The sequence below is a fragment of the Myodes glareolus genome, chromosome 23 (genome assembly GCF_982192425.1).
Source record: "Myodes glareolus chromosome 23, mMyoGla1.1, whole genome shotgun sequence".
Taxonomy (NCBI): Eukaryota; Metazoa; Chordata; class Mammalia; order Rodentia; family Cricetidae; genus Myodes; species Myodes glareolus.
Window position 1 is genome coordinate 51,260,034 of NC_142048.1, and position 15,281 is coordinate 51,275,314.

At 41.3% G+C, this 15,281-nt stretch overlaps 1 pseudogene; it reads right to left on the reverse strand.

The window, feature by feature from the left end:
• Window positions 1-14,664: 14,664 nt before the first annotated feature.
• On the reverse strand, window positions 14,665-14,842 carry LOC148118364 (Nuclear RNase P; annotated as a pseudogene).
• Between the last annotated feature and the right edge of the window lie 439 nt (window positions 14,843-15,281).

Genomic DNA, 15,281 nt, shown 5'->3' on the forward strand with positions numbered 1-15,281 from the left:
GTCAGTCACTCAGCACCCAGCCAAGCTAAGGCCGGGCATTTTTAATTAAGATAACAATAAGCCTCTGTGTGTGATTTATTTGGGAGTTGGGTAGTGGACCCCTCAAAAAGCCAAGAGTAAAATACCACACTACTAAATTTCTTCTTCTTCTTCTTCTTCTTCTTCTTCTTCTTCTTCTTCTTCTTCTTCTTCTTCTTCTTCTTCTTCTTCTTCTTCTTCTTCTTCTTTTTCTTCTTCTTCTTCTTCTTCTTCTTGCTCTTCTTCTTCTTTTCTTCTTCTTCTTCCTCTTCTTCTTCCTCCTCTTCCTCTTCCTCTTTTCTTCTTTTTCTATGGTTTTTTTGAGACAGGGTTTCTCCGAGTAACCGCCCTAGCTGTCCTGGAACTAGCTCTTGTAACTTCTTCCTCTTTTTTAGTCCAAAATCTCATAATATTTTAAGTAAGTTTATTATTTTGTGTCAGGCCACATTCGCAGATATCATGGGCTACATGTGACCTCTGGGTCACAGAGTGGATAGATTTGTAAGATTCTGGAACTTAAATCAAATGTTAATGACCTGTTAAAGTTATTAAGAAGCCACCTAAAGTGTGAATCTATCTTTTCTCGTCTCTCATCTACTGTTAGGTAGCAGTTTCCAGATATCGTCAAAATTCCTTCTCATAAAAATAAGAACTAATGGGCTCATTGTCATAAGATGGTCAGATTGCACCTAGACTATTCCAGGGCAGTTATGACTACAAGTGATTCATTTCTATGTCTTTCTCTTTATGAGAATGGAGGATTCTGACCTCTGCTTTTAGGCACACTTCCTTCCTGAGAACTGGAGTCTGACTGTGCAGACGCTTGTCGTACATGTTTAGATTCCCTGAGTGGAGGACGAGGCAGAGCTAAGTCTTCAAAAGTCTCAGAACCTCAGTTGATGTAAATGTGATATTGATGGGACTGTTCCCATCTGAAAGCCCTTCACAAAACCTTCTGCCACTTAAAGGTGGACATTCAATCCTGCCATCCTGTACAGTGTGGAATTTCCCCTTAGCTTGGAGCCGCTTCATGGACACATAAATAACCTCTAAGTCTTTTTGTAATAAAGATAGGCAGCTTTCCCCATTTGCCTCACCAGAAAACTTGCCGTGTTTACATTGTGAAGAAAATGTGAGTAAAAAATTCCTTGGTCTGAACTTGTGAGGGCAGTTAAGACATTGTGACTAAGAACAGAGCCTTTCGCATAGTATCCTCAGCTTCCTGAATGCCATGGTGTGCTTTCCGTAAGAGAAATGATGGTTCATGAGCTATTGTATCCAGAGGGATCATAAGAGTGGAGGTCAGTCTCGAGACGCTTTCTCTTCCTCCTTCTCCTTCTCTTCTTCTTCTTCTTCTTCTTCTTCTTCTTCTTCTTCTTCTTCTTCTTCTTCTTCTTCTTCTTCTTCTTCTTCTTCTTCTTCTTCTTCCTCATCTTCCTTGTCCTCCTCCTTCTCCTCCTCCTCCTCCTCCTTCTCTGTATTTAACACATACTGCTATGTAGCTGTCTGGCCTGAACTTCACTCTATAGATCAGGCAAAGTTTGACCTTCTCTTGATTCTTTGGTACTTTTTCAAGATGGTGGGTTAAAAGCATGCACTACCATGCCTGACATGATACTTTTAAGATTTAGATATTAAGAAACTCTGGAGTTATTTTCTTGCAAGACTGAGTCTAAAGTACCTGTATTCCATTGTTCTCCGCAGTTCTCTCGGAGTGCCCATTTTTCAGGAACTATGCCCAGAGCAAGCTTCCCTGAGACAGACTGCTTGTATTTTATTTCAACAATAGTCACCCACATTCCTGACATTTCTAGAATTCTTCATATTTCTGCACTAAATATTTCCATGTCTTGGCAAACTCTCCTCTGTGTCTGAAGTCTCAGTTTGAAACCATGAGTGAAATTTGAGGGAAGAAAATTCACAATCTATATTCTTTTTCCCCAAAGTAGCATCTGGAAGTTTCAGTGGTTTCATGCCAATGGCCAGACACATGAGGCCCCCATCTAGTGTTACATAGTCGCTGTGACTACTTACATTCCAACCACAGATTTTGGCAGCCACCACCTACTGTTTTCCTCTGTATCATGTTCATCGTTGCTCAAGCTGAGCAGCACAAAGTACGTCTGAGTCACAGCATCTACATCTCACCGCCAGGTGGTTTGGTGAGTCGCTGAGCTTTGTGTTGAGATGACGCTGATTCAGTTAAACATTAGAGAACCAGGGCCACACACATAAGAGTATCTCTGCTGGTAATAAGAATGGCTGTGATCCCAGACTTACATGATCAAGACATCCCTGAAAACAAAATATATATGGTATTGCAAGAACACATAGACTTGACTGGAGAGAAAACCAGCCCTAAAGAGAGCAGTCCTCACACTTTTTAGGGGAGGATGGTAATATGTGTGTATACAAGTTTGTGTGTCATATCAAATGTTTTGGGGGTTAAACTGATACAGAGCAGAAGGAGATAGAAATGGCATCATTAAATTTTGGTGGATGTCTCAGTTGGAGTTCTCTATAGAAAAGGGATGGTTAGAATGGCTACTATATGTAAATATATATTATATTATATTATATTATATTATATGTAAAGAGATTTATTGGATTAGTTTACAGGGTAGGACATGGGTAGTCTAACAATGTCCGTCTATTTTTGATTTTTCTAGCCCCTTTCGTCCACAAGTCCTATTCGTCATCAGTCCTATTATGGAAATGTGAATGTGGAGAATTCTAGAAAAGGGTTGCTGTTAGTCCAGATCTGAAGTCCAAAGATGGTGAAGTCTAACGTCAGTGGAGGATGACAGAGGCAGCAGATGTAACAATGGGGCGGATGTGCTCACCAGGTACAAGCAAAGACCCGCAGCTCTATCACATTGCACGTCTCCTGGGGGTTCTGTCATTGGGGAAAGGACCTTTACCCCTCAGGACATCACCCAGGATATATCTTTGTAGGCCCATGCAGGGTTAGTACTTTAATGATCCCAAGTCCCAGCAAGTGGATAGCCATGATCAACCACCACAGGTATAGGATAGCAAGCAGGTTTCAGCCCTTGGTGTGTACTAAGCTTTATTAAAAATCACCAATCCTCAGATTCTATGACTGGAACAAAACTTAAATATCTGGAAGGGTTATATTTGGAAGGAATTTTATTTTTATGCTGTTTAGGTTTATTTTTCCTCCAGGTTAGTTTTCCAGTACTTATTAAAAATATTTTTGAGCCAGAAAGAAGCTGAATTCAATTTTCAAAGTTGTTTTATCTAGAATTTTTACCATCTTGAAGCCAGACAATTTAAATTTTTCATCTCTATTTGGATCCCTGATGCTAATAAGTGCTTCCTCTGGCAGAGCCCTCATCAATTTGCAAAGTGCTCCATTTAAATGGTAGTGTTTCATTCTCACACCAACTCCTTTGCATAAGGACCTCAGAGCAAACATTTAATATTCTGATTTTGCAGGATAGGAAGGCTCTGTGAGAGGCTGTGGCCCGGGCAGGGTTTTTATTTACAATTCAAATGTAAAAAACTGCAATGTGGCCCCCTTCTGAGTTGAGAACTAAGCAGCCATTTCACTCACATGGTTTTGCAGTACCAAGGCCCCTTAGCAGGTGAAGCCAGCCTCTGCTGACAAATGCCTTCTCCTTCAAGATCCTTTGGTTCTGTAAGGAGGCAGAGGGGAGCAGAGGAATGGTGCTTGGGATGGGCAGGGCTGCAGTCCTGGGTGTCTGCCCAGTCGCGCACCTGAGCCTGCATTTGGGGCTCAGCACTCTGCCGAGCCGCCTTTCCCACGGGTGGCTGTGGTGTTCGGCCCTCCCACCACGGACTGGCAGGGGTTCAGCCTGTCCTTTGTCATTCCGGATCTTGTTGCCAGATTACTCTTTGATCCTTGTTACAGGTTTTGGTAATAGACAGCTGCTTCAAAGCACACCATTGGCTCCCTTGGGTGGGAGCCTTGGTGGCTCCTAATCTGGAATGATGACTTCAGGGCATCAGATCACCAGGGAGAAGGGAGATGATGGGAAGGTGCTTTCTGTCTGTGACCTCAGGCCCTTTGTGTCATTGTTTCCAGTCCTGTGGTGTAAATCCAGGGACTTAGACATGGTCGGCAATCACTCTCCTCCTGAGCTAAGTCCCAGCCCCTGACATTTTCTCTCATTTCAATCCTTTTGTTTCTTTTCATGTAATATGCCCCATATAAAAATCAGTACTAATTACCACACATGCTCTTTCTAAACTATGTATTCTTATGTAAGTGCACACAAAGGCACACCACATGCATACACACTTACATACAAACACATGCATATATTCCACACACATGCACACATGCACAAACAAGTAATGACACAGCACACACATACACAGACATAAATGTATCCCTCAATACACATATACACAAATACAAACACATATTCTGACATACATACATGTATAAACAAGCACACAGAACATTAATATGTGCGCACGCACACACACACGCATACAATTCCAGACAGACATCCTCACACACACATAAATGCATTTCCCCACTTACACATTTACAAAAGTGCACATACATACCTAACATACATACATGAACAAACGCATACACATAAAAAACGTACGCATAACGGCACATACATACAAGTTTAGAAGACATACTCATACATACAATCACAAACATATATACACATATACCCTAAACAGGGCCCATATACAAATGTAGGTACATGCACATATGAATATACACACCACACACATTCACAATACACATATGGAAATATATGTACACATACACATATATACACATTCACACATATACATATGTGCACATAAACTCATGTTTGCACACAAGCTTGTACACTCTACATATGCATGTGCCCAAAGACAGCTGCATACATCCATGTACATATACATATATTCACACACACATATATACGCAATATGCACACAAACATGCATGTACATACTCTATGATTTTATGCACACATACATTTGTACATGCACACACCATATATACATGTGCATATATAAACAGAGGCATATACACATATATACAAATACATACATGTACAAACACGCATACATACACAAAAGCACACAAACTGAGCAGTGGAGATTTTAATAGTGCTCAGAGCTCCTCCTCATTGTGGGATAAAAAAAAATCTTTTCTTAATTTTTTTCCCTGTAACTGGGAAGCTCACCATAAATTTTAATCACTACATGTCAAGTCAATCTGATGTGGATAAGAAATCTATTTTTTACAATCTGTCTTTGAATATTCAAAATAATATCTGTAATTAATTGCTAGCACCTGTAGGATCCATCTGCAAATATCTCTGGATTATGAGTTACAAGGAGCTGACTGCAGTTAGCTGACCCCAGTGCAGCAGTCAGAACAGACTGTCCTGAATATGCAAGGCCACGAAGTTCCATACATCAAAGTCACATGCCAGGTGGCTCTCTCAAATAAAATTTTTGTTAGGGGCCAGTCTATCCATTATCTTGTTTTACTTTCCAGCAAATCAAAATACATTTTGTAGTAAGTACCCCATAAGGAAAAAACAGCGTTGCTCTGATTTCACTTAGCTTTCTAGATACGGGTAAAATACTAGGTATGTTTTGGGGAAGAAAGTGCCTTTAAAAACAGCATCTCCCTAAATGCGTTTCAGATTGGCCATCAGATCTGGCATCAAAATAAGCGAAAAACAACCCAGAGAGAGAGGGGCTGCCAGGATATTGGTCAACTCTTTTGTAGAAAAAGGATCACTTGGCCCAGGAATGGGCACCTGATGAATGTATGCTAATTACTTCCTGACTAATGCAGAATTGACTGATTGCCTTTCTAACAGCCATTCGACAGCATCCCAGGTGTAGCTGGAACCACATCCATGGTTCCATTTAGGCTGCATCCTTCAGGTTGATGGAGAGACTGGGAAATTGAGTGTGATAATTTAAGCCATTTTATTTTTTTCACTATGCCTTTTGGAATTTCTGATATGCTGAATGCCGTCCATCAGCAACTAGCAACTGGAAAGAGTGAAACACATATCTTTTATTCTTATTTTGAACTTATTGTATTTACTATCTTTTAAATTAACAATATTGTCATGTGATTAAAATCTTTTCTTTATTTCTTCTTTTTTTCTGTCTTTCTTTTTGGCAAGGTCTCTATGTGGCTCTGGCTATCCTGAAGCTCACAGGGATCTGCCTTCCTCTACCTCTGGGGAGTGGGATTAAAGAATTCATTTTCTCAGTTCTATCTAACAAATTCTTCCTTTTCAATTCCCCTAATCTTAATTAATTACACGTTGGTATATTCTTTATAGATGTCTTAGATGTTTTACGCATTAATGAGGGTCTCTAGCGTCCATGGAGGCAGGTATGAATCTTATCTGCTATCAGAAGCATTGAAGAAGAGCCATCTGCACACACATGACTTCACAACACTTTGTCCAGAGCTGCCTCATAAGTCCACACTGTTCATGCTATCAGTGATTTTTTTACTCTGGTTCTCTTTAAAGTTGGAATTGAAGTATTTACTTTACATGTTCAACATGACCTTAAAATGCTGTAGGAGCTGCTTCAGCCAATAGCCTTTAAGATGCCAGCCCACTTGGGTGTGCTCTTTTATACCAGCTGTAAAGCATGTGCTAGCTTTCTTGCTTTCAGTCCTGGCTTCCAGCTGCTAGACTCAGTTCCTGTTCCCCATTCGTGCAGAGGACTGTGATCTAGGACTGTGATTTGTGAGCCTACCCCTAAATAAATAACCCTTTATAATAAGTAGTTCTGAAATAGTGTGGGATTATTTTGTATATTCTGTCATCACTAAAAAAACATATCTGTTCCGTGATAGATGGGAGTGACAGCCTGCAAGGAAAGCTTATCTCCAGTCTTTGCTGTGAGTGGGCCTCCCTTATGTTTCTTATCCAATTGGGTCAACTGTCAACTCAATTCTAACCTTCTTTTCCTGTTCTGGAGTCAATTAAACATCCTGCTTCTTCACATAAGATGCTCATTATTTAGGAAATCAGTGTCTCTAAACTTAGCCTGTACTTTTCAAAGAAAATCAGGTGGTTGAAAGAACTAGAAAATATGAGAAAGAAATTTTAATTATAGATGTTTAATAAATCTGGTTGTTCTCACAGGATCATAGATATTAAAAGATCTATTAAGTTTTGGATTTGCTTTCTATTTTGCTCAGTTTCATTAGATTGAGGTGGATGAAGGTTAATATTCATAAGAAGAAGTAGCCTGAAGAGAAACTTTACACTGTAGGGTGACTAGCAGGAATCAATATGTGCTCAGAACTTTACTGTTGATCATGTCTTTGACAAAGAGCGAACATTAATAGGGTCGAGGAAGGAGTTCAGTTGGAAAAGCACTTGGCCAGTAAAGCACTAAGCTCTGGTTTACATCCTAACCATAAACTGCACCACAACTACAATCCCAGTGCCAGGAGGTGGAAGCAGGAGGTTCAGGGTTTCCAGGTCACACATGGCTGTGTATCAAGTTGAAGGCCATCCAGGGCTTTGAGAGAATCTGTGTCAATAAAACAAAAGAAACCCCCAAATATCAAAGTTAGATGAGAAAGAAAATGGGGAGGAGTTCCTCTAACCTACCTAGAACACATTTTTTAGGGAAAAGAAATGATTGGATTTTTTTTTTCTGTGTCCTATTAAGACATGGATCCTTATCAGATGATCTCTGCGTCATCACCTTGTAGGAAACCAAATGGTCATGCTTAAAGAAGACCATGCCTGCCTGTTTCTTTAGGAGGATGAGAGAGAACGGTGAAGAGTATTTCCATTTAATTACACCTTTTGTGAATATATGAGAAGTTTGCTTGCCATTTAGATAAAACCCACTAGCTATCCCTCAAGATTACCCCCAGTACTGGTGCCTAGGATAAACTTCTGATACACATGCTCTCAAGCCCTCTTGCGAAGACTGGTTGTGTACAGATTGAGAACAATCTTGTGGGAATTTTGTCTCAGTGTATTCATGGATCAGGAAGGCTTCTTCCTGTCTTTGCAATCTCCTGTTGAATGACCTCTGATGTACACTATGCTTTGGTTAATTGCTAAATATTGTGTGTTTTTTCTGTCTTCTGTCTCTAAGAAAATTTCCATTGGATGGCAGGACACCTCACCTCCCCTTTCTCCTTCTGTCTGTTCCTAGCCTGTAAAGGAATCTTCACTGAGAGCATTTCTTTGAATTTTGAGTTAATGTTGAAAGTCACAAAATGAATTCATTCACGATGTGCAGTATTCTTTTGACAATGAGTGAATGGAAGCAGTTTCAGTTTGATTTCATTGAAAAATGTATAGTTGTCATCACAACAAATCACAAGTGCTGTAGACATTTTACATACAAGTGTATGTGTCTTTCTGTATACATTGTTTTCCAATACATTTGTGATAATTAAAAATCTGAAACTTGTACCCTCTTGTGACTCCATCAACTCTCAACACACAACTCCAATCCAGTGATCACACAGATGACCCTGGTTCAACTAAATCAGACACACACACACACACACACACACACACACACACACGAAACTCTGACTGTCGTGAATCTGGGGGAGTGACAGGTATGTAAGAGGAGGATTTGATAAGAATGGGAGGGAGACTAGAGAGAACGGGGAGAGGAGGAAATAATCATAATGCATACTACACATGTGTGAAGCTATGAGAACTAACTTAATTTTAAAAATCTGCCTCTTGCATCCAGCAGTTTCCAGTTTTTGTACCTTTTCACCAAAGCTATACATTGATTTTTAAAAGTATCTCGTCTTTTTATTTATGTATTTTCTTCCCTGAGCATGGGAACCTCCTCTTGGACTAGAGAGGTAGCTCTCAGTCTCCCTGTTGTTGCAACCACTTCAATACAGTTCCTCATGCTATGGTGACCCTCCCCCCAACCAAAAAATTATTTTTTTGCTGCTGCATAGCTGAAACTTGGCTAGTGTTATGAAGAGCAATGTAAATATCTGATATGCAGGATATCTGATCCCCAGGGATGGTGGTCATGACCCACAGATTGAGAACCACTAGACGAACATGTCTGTTTGTCTTCTGATTTCTCACACTTCCAGTGATTCGCTGACACACATTAGGGATTTTTTTTTAGATGTTTATGGGGAGATTGGTGTCTGCATTTGAAAACTATCTTTTCGAATTCTGACACTGAAGTACTCCTGTCTTCAGACTGTCAGCTGTCTCTTGTGCCTCCAGGAAACGTGGTAGTGAAACTGGTACCATTTCTCCCCTAAATGCTTCTGCTTCACCCCCTGCTTAGATTTTGCCACTAGCAGTTATTATATTTGTTTTGGTATTTCTTCCTATCCAGGTTTCTCTACCTTCTGGCTACTCATCAATCATCTTCATTTTAATCATTTCTAAGTAAATTAAGTTATTGTCCCACTCCGTTCTTACATTCTCGGCATGTACACCATTAATTATGTTTTTATCCCCGTGTCAAATGAGCACAGGTCAGATGCACACAAACTTGGTGCATATTGGCTGAGTTTACACGCGCGCACGCGCGCGCACACACACACACACACACACACACACACATTCACCTTCAAGACACAACCTCTATTGGACATGGGGTATACCAAGCTATCACAGAGTTCTCCATTATTCTTTTGGGTAAATATTAACCCTTACTTGCCAACAGCGGATGCTCTTTTGATTGATTTTCAGTCACACATTTTTGGTGCTATCCATGGTCATCAGGTTCCTACCTGACATCACAGGCATATCCCTGTTTCACGATGTCTAGCTATTGTGCATTTGTCTTCTTTCTATGACCATATCAGCTTTTCATGCATTCTCACATTGATTGGCAATCATGTTATTTCCAGTTTGTTTCTATTATGAATAAAATTACTATGAGAATTGTTGTGTAAGTTTCCCCCCCACCCCAGATTTTAACTTCATCCTTTCCTATTGTTATATTTAAACCTTCCCAAGTCTTCTGTGGCTTCCGCGGAGTACTGGCTCTCTCAATATTATAGAGAGACGCAGAGGTAGGGTCCTCGAGACTAATTTGCCTCAGCTGAGCAATAACTTGGGAAGTTGGTGGCTAACAACAGCCACCAAAACCAGGGTTAGTGTCTTCTGGGTCCTTTCTCTTCCATACTCCAAGAATGAATTTCATGCATCATGAGGCAGTGAATTGTAGGGAGACCTATTACAGGTTCAATGGTGAGAGATTAAGAGAAAGGGACCAGTAGATCATCTATATAACAGGGTGGACTATCTCCTACCACAAGGTCAGCCATCCAGTTGTTTGTAAGGCTTGACTGGACTGAGGTATAGGGGCAAGGTGGCCAGTGCATTTGCTCCTCCCAGAGGTGTTCCAATTTCTCTGAATCCCTGTTTGGAGGCAAGTTGCATCACACCCCCCGCATAGCTTCCTGGGCAGTTGTGCTCATTTAGGGAATGTGCAAAAACAAGAAGAATGGCGAGAAACCAGAAAAAAAAAAAGCATGTACACACAACTTAATACCCCTGGCCTTTGGCCAGAACAGAACCAAGGGCATTTCTATGTCCTGGCCGAGGAAAAGCACCGTAACTGCTCATTTTTAAGATCATCATCAGCATTTACCTCTAATTATCAACTGTACTTGACCCCTAAGAGTGAAGGGAGCTTGACGGGGGAAGGAGATATGCTTCTTAGGAGGCAGGTTCTCATCTTTTTTCTACTATTCAGACTTGACTTCTTCCTGGAAGACTGTGGCTGACTGTGACCCTTCCTACCAGTCAGTGCTCTCTAGATCCATCTACTATTTGAAATCACTTCAAGCAACCATACTATCCACCTCCTGCCCTAACCAAAGATGGAGTAAGCTGTCCTTAGTTCATTTCCTCAGAGACAGCTTCCTTTTTTGAGGCATCCATGGACCTGGCTGAGCTTGGCATTCTCTGAGGTCTCTCTTCCTCTGTACTGCTTTCCCCTGGTCTGTCCTTCAATCCGTGATTGGCTCCTAGTTGTTCTGAGTTGTATTTACTGTTCTCAGTTGTTTTTGTTGTTTGAATACATCACTATTTCTGCTCTGGTCACAGTTATATTTTATGTACTCTAAATATTTAGGCATAATGCTGAAAACCCACCTTATGTTATTATGGGATAATTCTTTCATAATAACCAATTGAGAACTTGTTAATCAAAACTGAAATGCTGTTTAAATACTGAGATTTTACAGTCTATGAAAAATCAGGGATATAGGACAATACTAGATATAAAATAAAAAGTCACAACAAATTGAGAAAATATGCATGTTATTATGCATAAAGATCCTACCTAATCAGTGTATATTACAATCTTTTTTAAAGGAGACATAAGAAGTAAAAGAGAAAACTGTAGAAAAATAGGCAAGGAAAGTGAACAAATATTTCATATTTTAAATTTTGAAGTTTTGATTATATTCATCATGACACAATTTAAAATAAAACTATAGTGAGTTGTCACTTTCTTTCAAACTAATAAAACTTCAAACTTTAACAAAATACACCCTTCACAAGGGTGTAGGCAAGTGAGTGCCCTTCTGTATGTGAGATGGGAGTGTAAAATTTCCTTTCTCATAAGTGAGGAAATTCATTAATGTAAATAATTGTAAAAAATGCCTTAATACATGGACACACTGGCTCCTCATTTTAGAAATTCCTCTAAGGTAAATATTATAGACACAAAAGTGATGAATGAGCTCCTCTGTCCTTGCATCCTGTTGTTATAAAAAAATAAAGATTGATTGCAAATGATACAGTTATAATGTCTGTAATTCACACAAAGAAATAAACTCAATTAAATATAATGTAATACAGTATAAATTTTATACCAAGCCTATTGCATTTGTGTTTCTCTAATTTCCCTGATTTGGGGCAAGCCTTATCTATTGAGAATCCAGAAAGCTGTGGTTGCATCTCTTGGTAATTAGAGTTCTCCACTTCCAGGAAATGGAAATGCAATAGATTTTGAAATATTTCAGTGACCGTAGTCGGTCATCATATTAGTCTCATACCCATAGGATATTCTCAGTTTCTCAAATGGCAAAAGGGAAAGGCTCTATGTTGGTTTCTTTGCCACTTTCCTAATGCATGGGGACCTGGTGGACACAGATCCCTCCCCCTTATATGAGCTGTAGTTGAATTGCCTCCCCCACCCCCTTTTAAATGTAAAATCCTTAGCTAAGTTCCTGGCCTTTAAGCTCAATGCCTGCTGCATTTGAACTAATTAATGTCTGTCTGTCTCTTTGTCTCTGCCTGTTTCTTTCCCTCCTCCTCATTCAAATCTCTCTGTTTTAAGAAGATGTGAGAAAAGTGTAGAAATATTACTTAATGGCTTACTATTTGTGAAATAAAAGCCTGTAATATATCTTAATTTATAAAAGCCCATTAGATACATTAGGTATTACTTAATTTTATTTAAAATTTCAATAAATTATTTGTCCCACATGATGATAAGTGGTATATAATTAAGGATGCATATAAAAGTTTTTAAGATGATTTTATAATTTGTGGCATCTTGCACTTAGAGTGAACTTAGCAGGTACTTTAATTGCTCTGACTCTAACTAGTGTGACCCTGTGGCACTGGCTGTACTTTGTATTCTACACAAGTTGCCTAAATGTCTACTTACTTATCTTGAAAAAAAATGTCTTGAAGATAATTTTTGCAAAGTACTAGGTTGATAAATTCTCTCTCAAATTTGGAAGTCACTGTTTCAAATGTATTCATGTTTTCTTGGCCGCTTTCATATTGCCTGACCAAGTACCCAACAAAAGCAACTTAAAGGAAGAAGGTTTTTCTTTTTTCTGGTTCAGGGTTTGAGGATGTAGTTAATTGTTACATGAAAGGCCTGGCATCAGGAACCTTGAGGTGTAATCAGGAAACAGAAAGACAATTGCCAACACTCAGCTGGTTTCCTCCCCACAGTTTATAAGATGGTACCACCTACAGATGGGTGAGTCTTCTCAACTTCCTTTAACCTCTCTTGAAATGTCCTTACAAACACACCCAGAGAAATGTCTTCAAGTGATTCCAAACCCAGTCTGGTTGGCAACTGAGAAAGAAACAAGGTGGGCTGTTTGTGCAAGAGAGGAGCTTAGAGGTGAAGCCAATGAGCTATAAGGCAGAAGAATTGATATAAGCCATCATTTATAATGACTGTGATAAGACACCCAGGACAATCTGCTCCTGTTGAGAGCTCCTTTGCTTTGCCCTCATAGTCCTGAGGTCACTGTGCACTTCAGTAATTTCTTTGCTGTGTGCGGGGGGCCATCCTGTCCCGCAGGAATGAACGCCACCAAAAACGAGAATTCCTTCTCTGGTCACATCTTTATTTGGAGCATTTCCTTGAGGAAAATTGGGGGAAGGGAAGATAGAGCAAGGACGAGAGAAAGCTTAGAGAGAGAGCGTTGGGCCCCAAGGCAGCTGCTTTTAAACGGTGGAGCAGCTTGAACGCTGTCCTGATTGGTTAATGCCATTCTGCTGGTCTGAGCATGTGCAGGCAAGGGTGCAGGCAGGGGTGCTCAGCCCCACGTGGCTACCTCCAAACTGCAGGACCACCTGTGCCTCCAGGTGGCTCCCAACAGCTCCCCCTAATTATTGTCTTTAAGAGCAATAAGGCAAAACTATTTTCCAATCTGGTCCCCACCTCACTTGGACTAGCAGGTAGCACACCAATCAAGGACATACAGCACTTCCACCTAGACACAGCATGCAAGAGGTTGCACAGGGTGTTGCTCAAGTCGATGGTGTGAAACAGCTGCTCTTGGCACCGCCCAGAAGGTCATCTCTGCTGCCTCCGCACGAATCTTCCACAGCAGGACACTCAGCATCCACTGGGTCATCTTCTTTATCTCTCTGGTAGGTCTAGCTGGCATCCAGATATATGTCAGCATTCCTAGAAAAACATAAACAAAACTCTCCTCCCAAATAAACATTTAAGAGTATTAAAAACTCTCAGTGTAAAAATTCAGCACAATCAGTACTGGAAGTAGGCTGGTTTTGAACTTAGAGACCTGTAGGTCTCTGTTTCAAAAAGCAAATCTTGTTTGCCTGTACCAGCAAAATTTTGAATTAAAAATTAAGTGTAAAGAATGCAAGAGAAATCCTTTCTCTGGGGGAAGCTGTCACTGGTAGTGTAGTCCCCCTCTATTGTTTAAAAACCAAAGCAGTTGTCACTGGGAATTGAACTCATAACCTTTGGAAGAGCAGTCAGTGCTCTTAACCTCTGAGCCATCTCTCCAGCTCCCCTATTCAGATGGAAAAACCTCCAGGTAGCATTGTTTAATTCCAGCTGTTGCCTCAGGCAATAGGTCCACCTTTCTTTGTTACCTAGGATACGGTAACCAGGTAAACACGCCTTTATTATGATAATTAGGACCAGTTCTTTGAGGGAGAATGGGCGTAGATCATCTGATCATCTGGCTGCTTCCTGCTGACAAAGGGGCGATGTTTGGGGGATAAATGTTTTTATCTGACTGAATTTTTGGCGACAAATGTTTTTATCTGACTAAATTCTTGGCGACCTTGGCTGAGGGCGGCAGCAGCGGCGGTGGCAGCGGAAGGTGGCGGCTGCCACAGCTCCGCCTTTAAGGCCCCTTATGGCGTGCTCCGCATGGCCCCGCCCCGGGCCGTGCACGGGCTCGCCGTTTTACCTCAGGCAATGAACTCGCACCGCCGGCTGTGAGTCTTTTCCAAGCTCCGGCGAGGGGGGGCATCCGCCCACCCGTGGAGGGCCCGGTCTGCCCGCGCGCGGAGCCCCGTTCTCTGGGAACTCATCTCCGCCCGCCCATGATGCTATGGAAACACAGTTTTTCCGCAGAGCCGATTCAGCTCCTCTCTGCCTTCTATGGCGCCGCTGCTCACCACGCAGCTTCCGCCTCAGTCAGGCGAGTCTGCTCAGGTGCTGAAAAAGTCCTCCAAAAACCATAGCCCCGCCAGAAGGCCGGGACATATAGCCTCTGATGTCACACGGACTTTAGCCCACCCGTCGCCATGGCGACCTGGCTGTTCGTAGGCCTCCAGCAAACTCCCCGCCAGCAACTGGTTAGCATGGCCACGCCTCCCGAACTAGCTAGCACTGGAGAGTGCAATTTTGCGTCTCCCTCCTGAGTAGCTGGGATTACAGGTGTGCACCACCGTGCCTGGCCCACTTCCGTGTTCCTAATCAGGCATTACCGCTCAAAGGCGGGCCGGCTGCCGCCAGCACTCTCAGCACGATCAAGCAGCTTGTCTTTCTCAGTCAAAAATTAAAGTTTTTTTGTA